Source organism: Neomonachus schauinslandi, chromosome 2 (genome assembly GCF_002201575.2).
Source record: "Neomonachus schauinslandi chromosome 2, ASM220157v2, whole genome shotgun sequence".
NCBI lineage: Eukaryota > Metazoa > Chordata > Mammalia > Carnivora > Phocidae > Neomonachus > Neomonachus schauinslandi.
The window spans coordinates 51,494,902-51,507,829 of record NC_058404.1 but is presented as its reverse complement, the minus strand read 5'-3'; the positions used below and the strand labels follow the sequence as shown (position 1 = coordinate 51,507,829).

Genomic DNA, 12,928 nt, shown 5'->3' with positions numbered 1-12,928 from the left:
ATATGTGCACTATTGGCAAGTCTTATCAACACTGCAGTCAAATTATATGCAGGATCCAACTACATTTCACCATTCCCACTGCTACAAACTAATCAAAATCCCCAACATCTCTTACCTTTTAACCACTCTGTCTGCATCAGACATCATGACCCAACCTTTCCCTCATAGCCCCCAGTCGCTCCCTAGCATATTATCCTGACCATTTTTTTGTTAACTTGCACAATGTTTTTACACCCAAACCTTTCTTGAAAGTAACAGTTTTTGGGGTGCCTGGGTGGCTCAGTCAGTTAAGCATCTGACTCTTGATTTTGGCTTAGGTCATGATCTCAGGGTTGTGAGATGGAGCTCTGCATCAGCTCTGCATTGATTATGGAGCCTGCTTAAGATTTTCTCTCTCTCTCTACCCCTCCCCCCACTCACGTGCATGTGTGTGCTCTCTCTCTCTCTATCTCTCCCTCTCTCTCAAAAAAAAGTAAGGGTTCTTTAAGGTAAGATCTTATTCTTCCCTATTCCACATTCTTCCCTATTCCACCCAAGTATCTAAGGCATGTCTAGGTGCAGCTAGGCATTCAATAAACATTTGTTAGTTGACAGGCAAGGCTACATGACTTCTCAGGAAAGAACTAGATAAGACATAATTTCAGCGCTAGTTGGTTTATTTGCACTATGACCTTGTTATAGTTATAGTCTATTATGACTTTTGACTTAGAATATTAATGCTGGTGAGGTTATTGAGGTTCAAGTTCTTAACCTAGAAGATCAGACACGTTCTTCAGGGTGTTTATAAAATGAAAGCAGTAAAATAAAATAAAGTCTTTAGGATTATACACTACCCTTTTGTTTCCTCCAGCTTTATTGAGATATAATTGACATATAACATTGTGTAAGTTTACAGTGTAAAAAGGGTTGATTTGATACTTATATACTGCAAAATGATTACCACCATAGCTTTAGCCAACACTTCCATCATGTCACATAATTACCATTTATTTTTTTGTGGTGAGAATTTAGTATTTATTCTCTTAGAAACTTCCAAGTATATAATACAGTATTATTGACTATAAGCACCATGTTATTATATATTAAATCCTCAGAACTTATTCATCTTTTCACTGGAAGTTTGTACTCTTTGACCAACATCTCTCCATTCCTCCCCAGTCCCTGGTAACCACCACACTATACACACTACTCTTAAAAGAGCATTGTATGGCTTCTTAGCATTTTGGACTGCTGAATTTATCCTAGAGTTTCTAAAGTGGTTTCACTCTGCACTGACAACTATGGAAAAACTCTAATACATAATAAAGACATTTGCGCACACATACACACACACTCTCTCTCTCTCATAGTCATACCTGATGACACTTCTCCATAGTGACTATAAATTTCCATGTTACTAGAGCAATTTTTTGTAAATTATTGTCCCAGAGACCTCTAAAAACTTTTGCCTATTCCAAGGTCATGAAAATGCTGTCCTATATCTTCCTTCAAAATATTTATTATTTTATCTTTCACATTTAAATCTGAAATCAATCTGGAATTAATTTTGTGCTTAGTGTGAGGTAAAAGTCTAGTTATAATTTTTCCACACAAATACCCAATCTTGCATTACTTATTTAAAAGACCATTCCTTTTTGCTAAATATGAGTGTCTCCTCTGTCACAAACTGGACTTTTTTATTTTCTTTCATTTTTGTCTCTGGTGTATAGAAATACTTACTTTCTTGTGTGTGTATTAAACTTGTATACAATGACCTTGCTAAATTCACTTACTAATCCTAAATATATATATTTAGATTCTTTCAGATTCTCTAGTTACATAATCATGTTATTCATGGATAAAAGCAGTTTTTAGTTATTCTTTTCCAATCCTTATGCCATACATTTCTTTTTTCTTGCTTAATTGCACTGGCTAGGCCTCCAATACAATGTTGGATAGAAGTAGTGATAAAGATACATAGAACTTGTCTTATTACTGCAGCACCTGACTGGCTCAGTTGGTAGAGCATCCAACTCGATCTCAGGGTCATGAGTTTGAGTCCCACATTGGGTGTAAAGTCTACTTAAAATTTAAAAATAAATAAATAAATAAATAAAATTTAAAGATAGGTAAAATTTTTAAAAAAAACTTGTCTTATTCCTGATGTTATGAAAAAAGTTTTTAATATTAACCACTGAGTATGTTTCCTATGGAATATTTTTTTTAAAGATTTATTTATTTATTTTAGAAAGAGAGAGCGAGCATGAGTGGGGGAGGGGTAGAGAGAGAGAGAGGGAGGTGAGCAGACTCCCCACTGAGTGGGGACCCCAACGCTGTGCTCAATCCAAGGACCCTGAGATCAGGACCTGAGCTGAAGGCAGACACTTAACTGACTGAGCCACCCAGGCATCCCATGCATCCAACTCTTGATTTTGGCTCAGATCACAATCTCAGGGTAGTGAGGTCAAGCCTCAGGTAGGGCTCTGTGCTCAGCAAAGAGTCTGCTTCTCTCCCTCTTCCTCTGCCCCTCCCCCTGCTCACACACACACTCTCTCTCTCTCCAATCCATGGACATGGGATGTCCTTCCATTTGTTTGTGTCTTTGATTTCTTTGAACAAAGTCTTGCAGTTTTCATTATACAGATCTTTCATCATCTTGGTTAAATTTATTCCTAGGTATTTTATTGTTATCAATGCTATTGTAAATAGGATAATTTTAAAATATCTTTTTGAGATGTTTCATTGTGAGTATATAGAAATGAAACTGATTTCTGTTTACTGATTTTACATCCTGAAACTTTATTGATTTTATTGATTAGATCCAATGGTTTTTTTGGTTGAGTCTTGGGATTTTCAATATATAAGATCAAATCTGCAAATAATGCCAAAATTTACTTCTTTCTTTCCCGTTTGGATGCCTTTTATTTATTTGTTTTGCTTGGTTGCTGTAGCTAAGATTACCAGTACTATGTTCAATAAGTGTAGTGACAGAAAGCACCCTTGTCTTTTTCCTAATCTTGGAGGTAAAACTTTAATTTTTCTCCTTGAGTATAATGTTATCTGTGGGTTTGTTGTATGTTGAGGTATATTCCTTCTATACCCAATCTGATAAGGGTTTTTATCATGAAAGGATGTTGTATTTGGTCAAATGCTTTCTCTGCATCTATTGAGATAATCATATGATTTTTATCTTTAATTCTATTAATGTTATATATTACATTTATTGATTTGCATATGTTGAATTGTCCTTGCATCCTAGGCATAAATACCACTTGGTCATGGTGCATAATTCTTTTCATGGGTTCTTAAATTCTGTTTCCTAATATTTTGTTGAGAATTTTTTCATTTATGTTCATCAAGGATATTGATTACACATTTTCCCCCCTCATCCCATTTATTAAAGAAAGAGTAAGAAAAGATACAATGAAGGAAAAACACAAACCATCCTTTCATGTTAGGCTGAACAAAGCACAGAGATTTTTCCCCTCCCTCCCCCCACCCCACCCCAATTCCCACATTCCTATTCATGTCAGCTTAAATTTTGAGGTTCTTTGATTGGGAGTACTAGTGGAAAGGGAGTTAGATGAGCAGTGGAGCCTTGATTCTGGCCTCCTGTAAGGAAAAGGAATCTGCAAGTCCCAGTCAATCAAGCAGAAATTGTATTTGGTGGGTCTTTGAAGTGGTTGTCCACTTCCCTGTTCTGTATTCAATCCCCCAGGGAAAGGTATGCCAGTAGAGGATGACCAGATCTAAAGTTGCTCAGGTCAGAGATGTTGAAACACGGTCTGTTCACCAATGCAACATTTCTAGAGAGCAGTGAACTGAATCTCCAGTGGTGAGCAGGGGACTACATATGAATTGGGACCTGCAGGTCAACATATCCCTGAGGAAAAGCCCACAAGAACAATTCAAGAAAGTAGTCATAAACAAGAGGCAGAAATCTGTGGGACAAAAGCACAGCAGGCTTCTGGAGGGCTGGAGATCCTTTCTCTCAAGTCAGGATCATTCCCACCTACCGTAGCTCATCTCCCACAAATAACATTTCACCTTCAGTCAAGAAAGAAGTAGAGGAAAAAGATGCTTCATTTGAATTTGAGCCCCAGCTATGTACTTCAGACTGTAGCTCCATAGCTACCCTTTTACCTAAAACACAGCTCCTGGTCAGAACCACAGTGCTTGGAAACCAAAGTGGTCTTAGGGAGAAAATGGTGTTTAAGGAGGTAACATTCCATTTGGGTACATTGCAGCCATTGAACCCCCTGGTCTGGGGAAAGCAGTAGGATTTATGCCAGGGAGCCTCCCTACTCTAGGAAATGGGACCAAAGTCTTACTTATAGGGGCCATTCATCCTTGGAAAGGAAGCTGGGTTTAGACCCAGGGTGCCAGTTGGTCTTGCAAAAGAAGCTGGGTTAATACCCAAAGAATCCGCTGGATAAGGGCCCAGGGGCCCAGAAGCTGACCTGGGGAAAGTAACCTGACCAGAACCTAATGGGCCAGTAGACCTTGGAAAAGCAGCAGAACTTGGACCCTGCAAGCCACTGGCCCTTGGGAAGTTAGCTGGGTTGGGACCTAGTGGCCCAGAGGTTCTTGGGAAAATTGCTAGACTTTAGCCCTGGAAGTCAGCAGACCTCTGGAAAGTAACTGGATTTGAAGCCAATGTGCCAGAAGACTGAGAGAAGGCAGCTGGATTTAGCCCCCCTGAACCTGTCCCCTTGGAAAGGGATTAATATTTACTCCCATGGGCCCAGCTGGCCTTGAAAAATGAACTGAATTAGGGTTATGGGGACCAGGGCCCTGGACATGGGAGATAGATTTGGCCCTGGAAGGCCACTTCCCTGAGAGCCAGGACACAAGTTTGGAACTGTGGAGTCAGGTACTCTTGCCATGGAGGATGGGCTTGTGCCATCCTGTTTCCAGAAGCCTTTGAGGAAGCAGCTGAATTTGCTCCTGAAAGACCTGCTGCTCTTAGAATAGGGGCAAGATCTAGGCCTCGAGATCCAACCATTCTTAAGTTAAGGCCAGATCCTGGGCCCACGAGGCCACCTGCTCTGGTATCCAGATTAGGGCCTGGGCCCAACTGCCCTTGGGTTAGGCCCAAGGCATGGGCCCAGGCTACTTCCTCTTGGGTTTGGTCCAAGGCCCAGGCCTGGAAACATACCTAACCTCAGAGCAGGATTTGTACCTATGAAGCCTGATCTCAGATTGGGACTTGGTCTTGGTCCCAGGCCAATGGGCTTAGGACTAGGATAACTATTCCCAGAAGTCAACCGGACACCTGCTGTCAGGTTGGGCCTGATCCAGGGCCCATGGGGCCACCACTTCTGGGGTCAGGACCCATTCCCAGGAGATCACCTGCCCTTGGGTTGGATATAGGACCTGACCCTGGGAGACTCCCTAACCTTGGATTGGACAGAGGCCCTGTACCTGGAAGAGCCCCTGCTCTAAGGGTTTAGAGATGGCTCTAGGCCTGGGCCCACGAGGTCACTAGGCCTTGGGAAAGAAACTGCACCTGCGCTCTTGGAAAAGAAGCCACGCCTGGGTCACAAGCACCAGCTGGGAAAGGTGATGGATTTGTAGCCAATGAACCTGATGAAGTTGGAAGAGGCAATGGGTTCCTTGGAAATGAGGCCAGATTTCCACCAAGGGAACTGGTTGCCATAAGGAAGGGGTCAGAGTTCATGCCCAGTGGGTGGCCTGTGTTCATAACAGGACCCCCCTGCTGTCTCAGGGAACCACCCAGCTGACCTCAAGGTGGCAACTGAGCACTAGTCCAAGGAGTTAGCTGCTCTCTAGGGAAAATCCAGGGTTCTTTCATACTTTCTTAGGGATGTTGGTGATAATGCACTTGGGGTTAGTTTTGAAAATGATCTTGCTGGGTGCCTGGGTGGCTCAGTTGGTTAAGCAACCAATTCTTGGTTTCAGATCAGGTCATGATCTCGAGGTCGTGGGATCGAGCCTGTGTCAAGCCCCACCCCCATCAGGCTCTGTGCTCAGCACGGAGTCTGCTTCAGATTCTCTCTCCCTCTTCCTCCCACTCACTCTCTCTCTCTCAAATATATAAATAAAATCTTAAAAGAGAAAGAAAGAAAAGGATCTTGTTTTTGATGAGTGCTATCACCAGGTACCAGGTACCAGTCTTGCAGCTAAGCCCATCGTAGTCCTGCTGCCCAGGAGTGTGTTTGACAAGGACAACAACAGGTTTCTCCAGATGGATGATTTTTCCATACAGGATATGATGCCCACAAACAGCACAGGGCTCTAATGTAGGTCTCCCAGGTTTCCTGCTAATCCAGTGCTGCAGCAAGCCTCGATCTCCCCCCGTAGCTCCATCAGCACCCACACTGCAAGGCCTCTAACCCCAGCAGTGGAAATAACAATTTGCACCATGAGCTTTCCATCTTTAAAAAAGCAACTGAAAGCTTTTTATCTTGATGAAGTCCCAATAGTTCATTTTTGCCCTTGCTTCCCTTGCCTTTGGCGATGTTTCTAGGAAGAGGTTGCTGCGGCTGAGGTCGAAGAGGTTGCTGCCTGTGTTCTCCTTTAGGATTTTGATGGACTCCTGTCTCACATTGAGGTCTTTCAACCATTTGGAGTCTATTTTTGTGTGTGGTGTAAGGAAATGGTCCAGTTTCATTCTTCGGCATGTGGCTGTCCAGTTTTCCCAACACCATTTGTTTAAGAGACTGTCTTTTTTCCAATGGACATTCTTTCCTGCTTTGTTGAAGATTAGTTGACCCTAGAGCTGAGGGTTGATTTCTGGGCTCTCTATTCTGTTCCATTGATCTATGTGTCTGTTTTTGTGCCAGTACCATACTGTCTTGATGATGACAGCTTTGTAATAGAGCTTGAAGTCTGGAATTGTGATGCCAGAGCTTACAGTCCTCTTACATTGCCATCTTGGCCCCCAGTCAGCTCCCAACTATGATTTTAGAATTGCCTTTTTTTTCTGAAATGTTTTGTTTTATATATTTTGAATCTATGTTATTATGATCATACAGATTTTGTATTATATCTTCCTATCAGATAGTCCCTTTATTATCATGAAATAAAAACTATTTCTAGTAATGCTTCTTGATTTAAAGGATCCTTTAATATTTGTATAGCTATATCAGGTTTTTTTATTAGTGTTCACATGGTATATGTATTTTTAATCCTTTACTTTCAACCTTTCTGTGTTCTTCTATTTTAAATGTGACTCTTGTGAGGAAGATAAAGTTGGGTTTCTTTTCATCCAGTCTGACAATCCTCTGCTAAGTATCAGTAATTATGGATATAGTATGGTTTATATACAAATTTACTATAGGTTTTCTAAGTAGAAAACCCATATATTTTTTTGTTCCTTTCTTTTTGTCCTTTCTTGTCTTCTTTTAGATTTGTCAAGTAATTTTTATCAATCCATGTTTTCCATCTATTAGCTCATTAGTTATTTCATTTTACAATTTTTTTAGAGACAAAACAAGCATCCCTAACTTATTTCAGTCTAATAAAATGCTAAAATGCATTACCTTACCACTTCCTTGAAACTGGTGGAAGCTTAGAATCTTTGATTTCTATTTATCAACACCCACCTTCAAGTTATCATTGTTATGCATTTTAGTTATATATTTTTAAATTCCAAAAGACATTACAGTTGTTGCTTTGTATATATAAATATATATTTGTTTATATTTATCCACACATTTACTCTTTCTGTTTCTTTTCTTTACATCTTATATTTTATATTTCCATGCAAGATCATTTTTCTTCTGCCAAAGAACTCTTTAAAAAAAAAAGATTTTATTTATTTGACAGAGAGAGACACAGCAAGAGAAGGAACACAAGCAGGGGGAGTGGGAGAGGGAGAAAGAAGCAGGCTTCCTGCTGAGCAGGGAGCCCAATGTGGGGTTTGATACCAGGACCCTGGGATCATGACCTGAGCCAAAGGCAGACGCTTAACGACTGAGCCATCCAGGTGCCACCAAAAGAACTCTTTCATTATTTTCACACATGCCTGTTGCCAACAAATTCCCTTGGTTTCCATTTGGTTCAAAAACTTTATTTCACCATAATTCTAGAAGGATATTTTACTAGGCTAGGCTTCTAGGCTGTTTCTTTCATCACTCTAAAGATGCCAGTACATTACATTCTGTGTTTCACTATTTGTTTGAGAAGTCAGCTGTCATTTTTATTGTTGTTTCCTAGTAGATAATGTGCCTTTTTTTCCTTCTGACTGCTTTAAAGATTTTCACTGTCTTTGGTTTCCAGCAGTTTTACTATGATATGTCTGGTTGTGATTTTCTTTGTGTTTCTCTTGCTTGAGGTTCTCTGACCTTCTTGAATATGGAGATTGATATTCATAAGTTTTAACAAATGCTCATTCGATATTTTTTGAATATTGATTTTGTCTCATTCCTTTTTCTTTCTTCTCCTTCTGAAACTATAATTATAGATATAATAGGCACTATAAATGTGTCCCACATGTCTCCTGTGCTGTGCATGTTTCCTTTTTTCCTCTTGGCACTTGACTTGTCTTCTAGTTAACTAATTCTGGGTTTGGCTATGTCTAATCTGCATTGAAACCACCCATTTAATTATTAATTTCAGATATTGTATTTTTTTACTTCCACAAAATCCACTGGCTCTTTATAGTTTACATTTCTTAGTTCTGAATCTTTTCATTTATTCTGTCTACCTTGTCTCCATTTTATTTAACATATTAATTATGGTTAATCTAAAGCCCCCTGTCTGCTACCTCCAATATGTGAATCCTATGTGATTCTGTCTCTCTTCATGTCTTAAAATCTACTTTAATATTAGTATAACTTCACCAGTCATCTTTTGGTTAGTGTTTTTACAGTTTCTTCTGTATTATTTTTCTTTCAACATTTCTGTGCTCTTATATGTAAGTAGCATATAGTTAGCTTTCTTTTCCATACTGGCAAAGTTAATGTCTAGATTATGGAGTTATATTTTCTTGCTTCTTTCAATGGTTAATTTTTAAATTTAATTACTTTTAATCAATTCAAATACTCAACATTGTGTATTTAGAAAAAGAAAAAGAAGAGAGGTTCCACTTACTGTTGTCTTCCACATTAGAGGGATCCCCCTGCTCTCTCTTGGGCAGATATATTAAAGGGCTGACCATCTCAATACAACCAAGGACTTAAGTAGGTTACAGCTGTTTCTGCAGTCCAACCTCATATAGAATCAGTATTTCTCTTCAGCAATCCTTATTTTCTGACTGAGAGCCTGGCAGGTCTCAAACTTCTCAGCTTTGAAAGTCTGCAGGAGATCTGGGGTTTCCAGCCTAGATCTCCATCCTCAGCCCACACAGCTTCAACCTGGCACCTGTCCTAAGGAGGACATGGGTGGTAATCTTGAGGCAGATTCCTTCAAGTGGTGGATCTTTGGAGACTGAAGATATTCCTCTCTGGCTTTTAAGAAGTTATTGGTTTAGCTTTTTACTCATGCACTCAGCTTGCAATTGTGCACTTGGGGCCTCTCAAGTTTCTCATCTCTCCTGCAGACCCACACGACTACTAAAACTTCACTGGTTTCCTCTGCTCCTGTGGATGGTCTCTTTTTGGTCCAAGTCTGATTCTTAGCTTATAATCAGTGCTGGCAAATGGCCCCAGAGAAGAGGAGGGACATCAGCTTGTTTCATAACAGTACTGGTTCTCTGGAATTTTCATTTATTTAGTCCTCATGGCTCTCACAGTTTTCCTATGCTGTGATTCTTAAAAAAAAAAAAAAAAAATTCTAGGCTTTTGCTTTTCTGTTGATACTATGGGAGTACTGGTCTACTATAACTTATTGCATACTACCCAGAATTGGTTTTGTTTTTGTTTTAATACCACTGGAAAGGAAAATCCCCGCCCCACCCCAGGCCACAACACCTACCAGGATTGTTGTTTCAATGCTGCTGATGGGAATCTTCAGCATGATATGTTTTTCCTCTCAAATATTAGTCATAAGCATGTCATAGCTATTCTCTTTATCTTGAGGAAAAGGAAAAATGTGGCCCTAGATTCTTAACAGAGATTATCAAGGAAGGAGGGAGGTATTCAGGGGTAATGCAAATTTTAAGTGAGGTAGCAAAAGGTGGATTGGGGTAGGAATTTTAAGTTGCAGTTTGACATTGGACTCTGCCTCTTACCTGGTTATATTGGGCAAGTCATTCACTTCTCTCAATCTCAGTTTCCTGGAATTTGAAATAAGGTTTGTTTGACTCTAAAACCTATATTTTACTCACTGCACCAATGCTGTCACAACTGCACGTAGGGGATCCCTGATTTGGATCTTATCTGTCTGTTTGAAACAGGCCCAGTACAATGGAAGTCACAGAAGAGAAGTGTGGTTTTCTGACTGCCATGAAAAATGGATAATTGTCCTCTGAAATGATTTCATCAGCGCTAGAGTGGAATGAAAATGAGAGGACTCAAGATCAGGGAAAGGTAAAAAGGCTAAGGACAGTCAAGATCTACCTACTCCATCCTTCCATCTAACATGGCTGAAAATCTGCAAGTTGAGGGTCCTGGAGCTGAACAGAGGATTCCCCAAGATCCTGTGGTTCTGGGAAACAGAAACCACCCTAAGATGCCATGAAAAGCAGGTCAGGGAACTGAGAGGGTGTGAGGACAAGGCATGACACAACCTGAGGGCCTGTGTCAATTCATCACCACTCCTTTGACCTAGTTTAGGGACTGTCAGTCTGGTGGCTTCTACTGCAAGAGAAAGAAATCTAACACAAACACAAATTGGGGGGAGGATAGCAGAGCTATTTGGGACAGGAGAAAAATTAAGAAATAGAAAGTTTTCCCTATGGATTTTAGCCTGTTTCTTTTTCTACTTCTGTGTTTGAGCAATGCCCTGATTCTTTTTTGTTACCAGACAGCTAGGGTATTTGAACACAAGATGACAGAGACTCAACTCCCGTTTCATTAATTCCATCTGGAACAGAGGGGATAAGGTAGTTCCTGGGCTTGTGCCTTCATACAGGAATTGATTACTTTCTGACTGATTCTGTTATGAGTGAGGAACTAAAGTCTTCCAAGAATTTAGAACTAGTCTCAATATTAAGCTTGTTCCCTTAATGCATTTTTTTTCCCTAAGCACTCACATGTACTCCTGAGACTTCAATCACCTTCTGAGCTAGAATAAGGGAGACTGATGGTCCTGAAACCCAACAGGCCTATCATGACAAAACAAGAAAACTGATCAAGGCCAGAACAGGTTGAATCAAATTAGTCAGTTCCCTAATAGGGGTCAGAAATAAGATTGAGCAGTCAATCATTCTAAGTATATTTTGAGAAAGTTGTCTTTGTAAGCTTGCAAATTCTGAGAACTACGCATTTTGCAAGTGTTACATCATTTTATTATCCCAACAACAAAATGGGGAAGTACTATCTTGTCATCCACATTTAATTATGTGCCCCAGATACTGGTTTTGATACTCAGCACCATGCTGGCCCTCCTAAACTCTCTCAGGCTTATAGTGACCGACATCTTAGAAACCTTACTTCCCAGACTCTTTCTGTAGCAGGTGAGTCCCTGTCCTTTGGTCTCTTTCACTTTAATGTCTCTTATATCTTTGACTCCTGGGCTTCTTCCTGTGTGAAAGTTGGATTAAGTGGCTCCAAAGGCCTCTCCCAGTTGTATCATTTGGTGACTCTAGTACCATCCACCCCTTTGTAATCTTGGTTTCCATTACATAGAGCCTTCTGGTTTCTCCAAAAGCAAACACCTGCAGAGTGTTGTCCTTTACACAAAATTTTCACACATCTCTCCTTGAATTCTCACAGACCCCTGTAGGCAGAAGCACTAACTCCTTTTTAGAGATAAGTAAACTCAAACCGAGAAATGTAAGTGAACTTGCCCTGGATTTAAAGGCCTTGCTCTCTACCCCACCCCACACAGCCTCTCTCGCTGCCCTTCTCTTCTCTTCTATCCACTCTGGTCTTCTTGCTGATCTGCTGGGCCAAACCCAGGGCTCAGGCTTTGCTCTCTGCTTGTTTCCCAGGAAACCAGTCCATCAGGGAGTTCACCAGATTACATGGTTTCAATTACCACTTGTTGAGAGATAATCTTTACTACCAGCTTTAACCAAGATGTGCTCTCCTATCTACATGCAAGGCCACTTATGATTTTGTGGGCATTTTTCCTTTCCTGAGGTACTTTCTCCATATATCCACATATTTTATAAGTACATCGGTATAAAGATAAAAATGTTAGTATAGATTAAAACATTGTCTTTGGAATTTTTTCTTCTGATCATAAAAGAAGTTAAAACATTTTTGTGAGCCCTCTTAAAGTATTGTAGGCCCTAGGCACTGTGCCTATTCAATGTAATAGTGTGTCTTTGTCTTTGCATAATGAAAAATTGGCCTTACCTACATGATTCTTCTGAGACTGCAAAATAACGATCCACAAGAGTTAGACAGAACAAGCCTCAGAACTCATGCAGCCTGCGGAATAAATAGTTCTTGTTTCCACCAACTAGAGTAGAAAATCTCCTAATTCTTAGGGCATGCAGTAGGAGGCTCCTAAGTGGGTTAAGTCTTAGTCCTAGATTAAATACTGCTTTGGTCCCACCTAAGAAAGTTTAAAAGCAAGTCCTGAAAGGATTAAATGGTTTAGAAGTAACTTAGATGTATCACAGAATAAAGTTCAGCAATACTTAAAGGAATACAAAAATATCCGGCATCCAAAAGGTAAAATCCACAATGTCTCCAGCATTTAGTCAAACAACTAGGCACAGCAAAGAAGTAATAAAATAAGACCCATAATAGGAATAATCACTAAACCAAAAGAGACTCAGAAATAACACAGATGACATTGTTAGTAGACAAGGACACTTAAAACAGTTATTATAAAGGTATTCAATATGTTCAAAAAGCTAAGAGGAAGATCACACATGTTAGTGGAGACATGGAAGATGGAACCTCCAATCAAACATCAATAAATGAAAATC

The 12,928-nt window shown here is 40.0% G+C and overlaps 1 pseudogene; it reads right to left on the bottom strand.

The window, feature by feature from the left end:
• Nucleotides 1-5,790: 5,790 nt before the first annotated feature.
• On the bottom strand, nt 5,791-6,366 carry LOC110588648 (annotated as a pseudogene).
• Nucleotides 6,367-12,928: the final 6,562 nt, after the last annotated feature.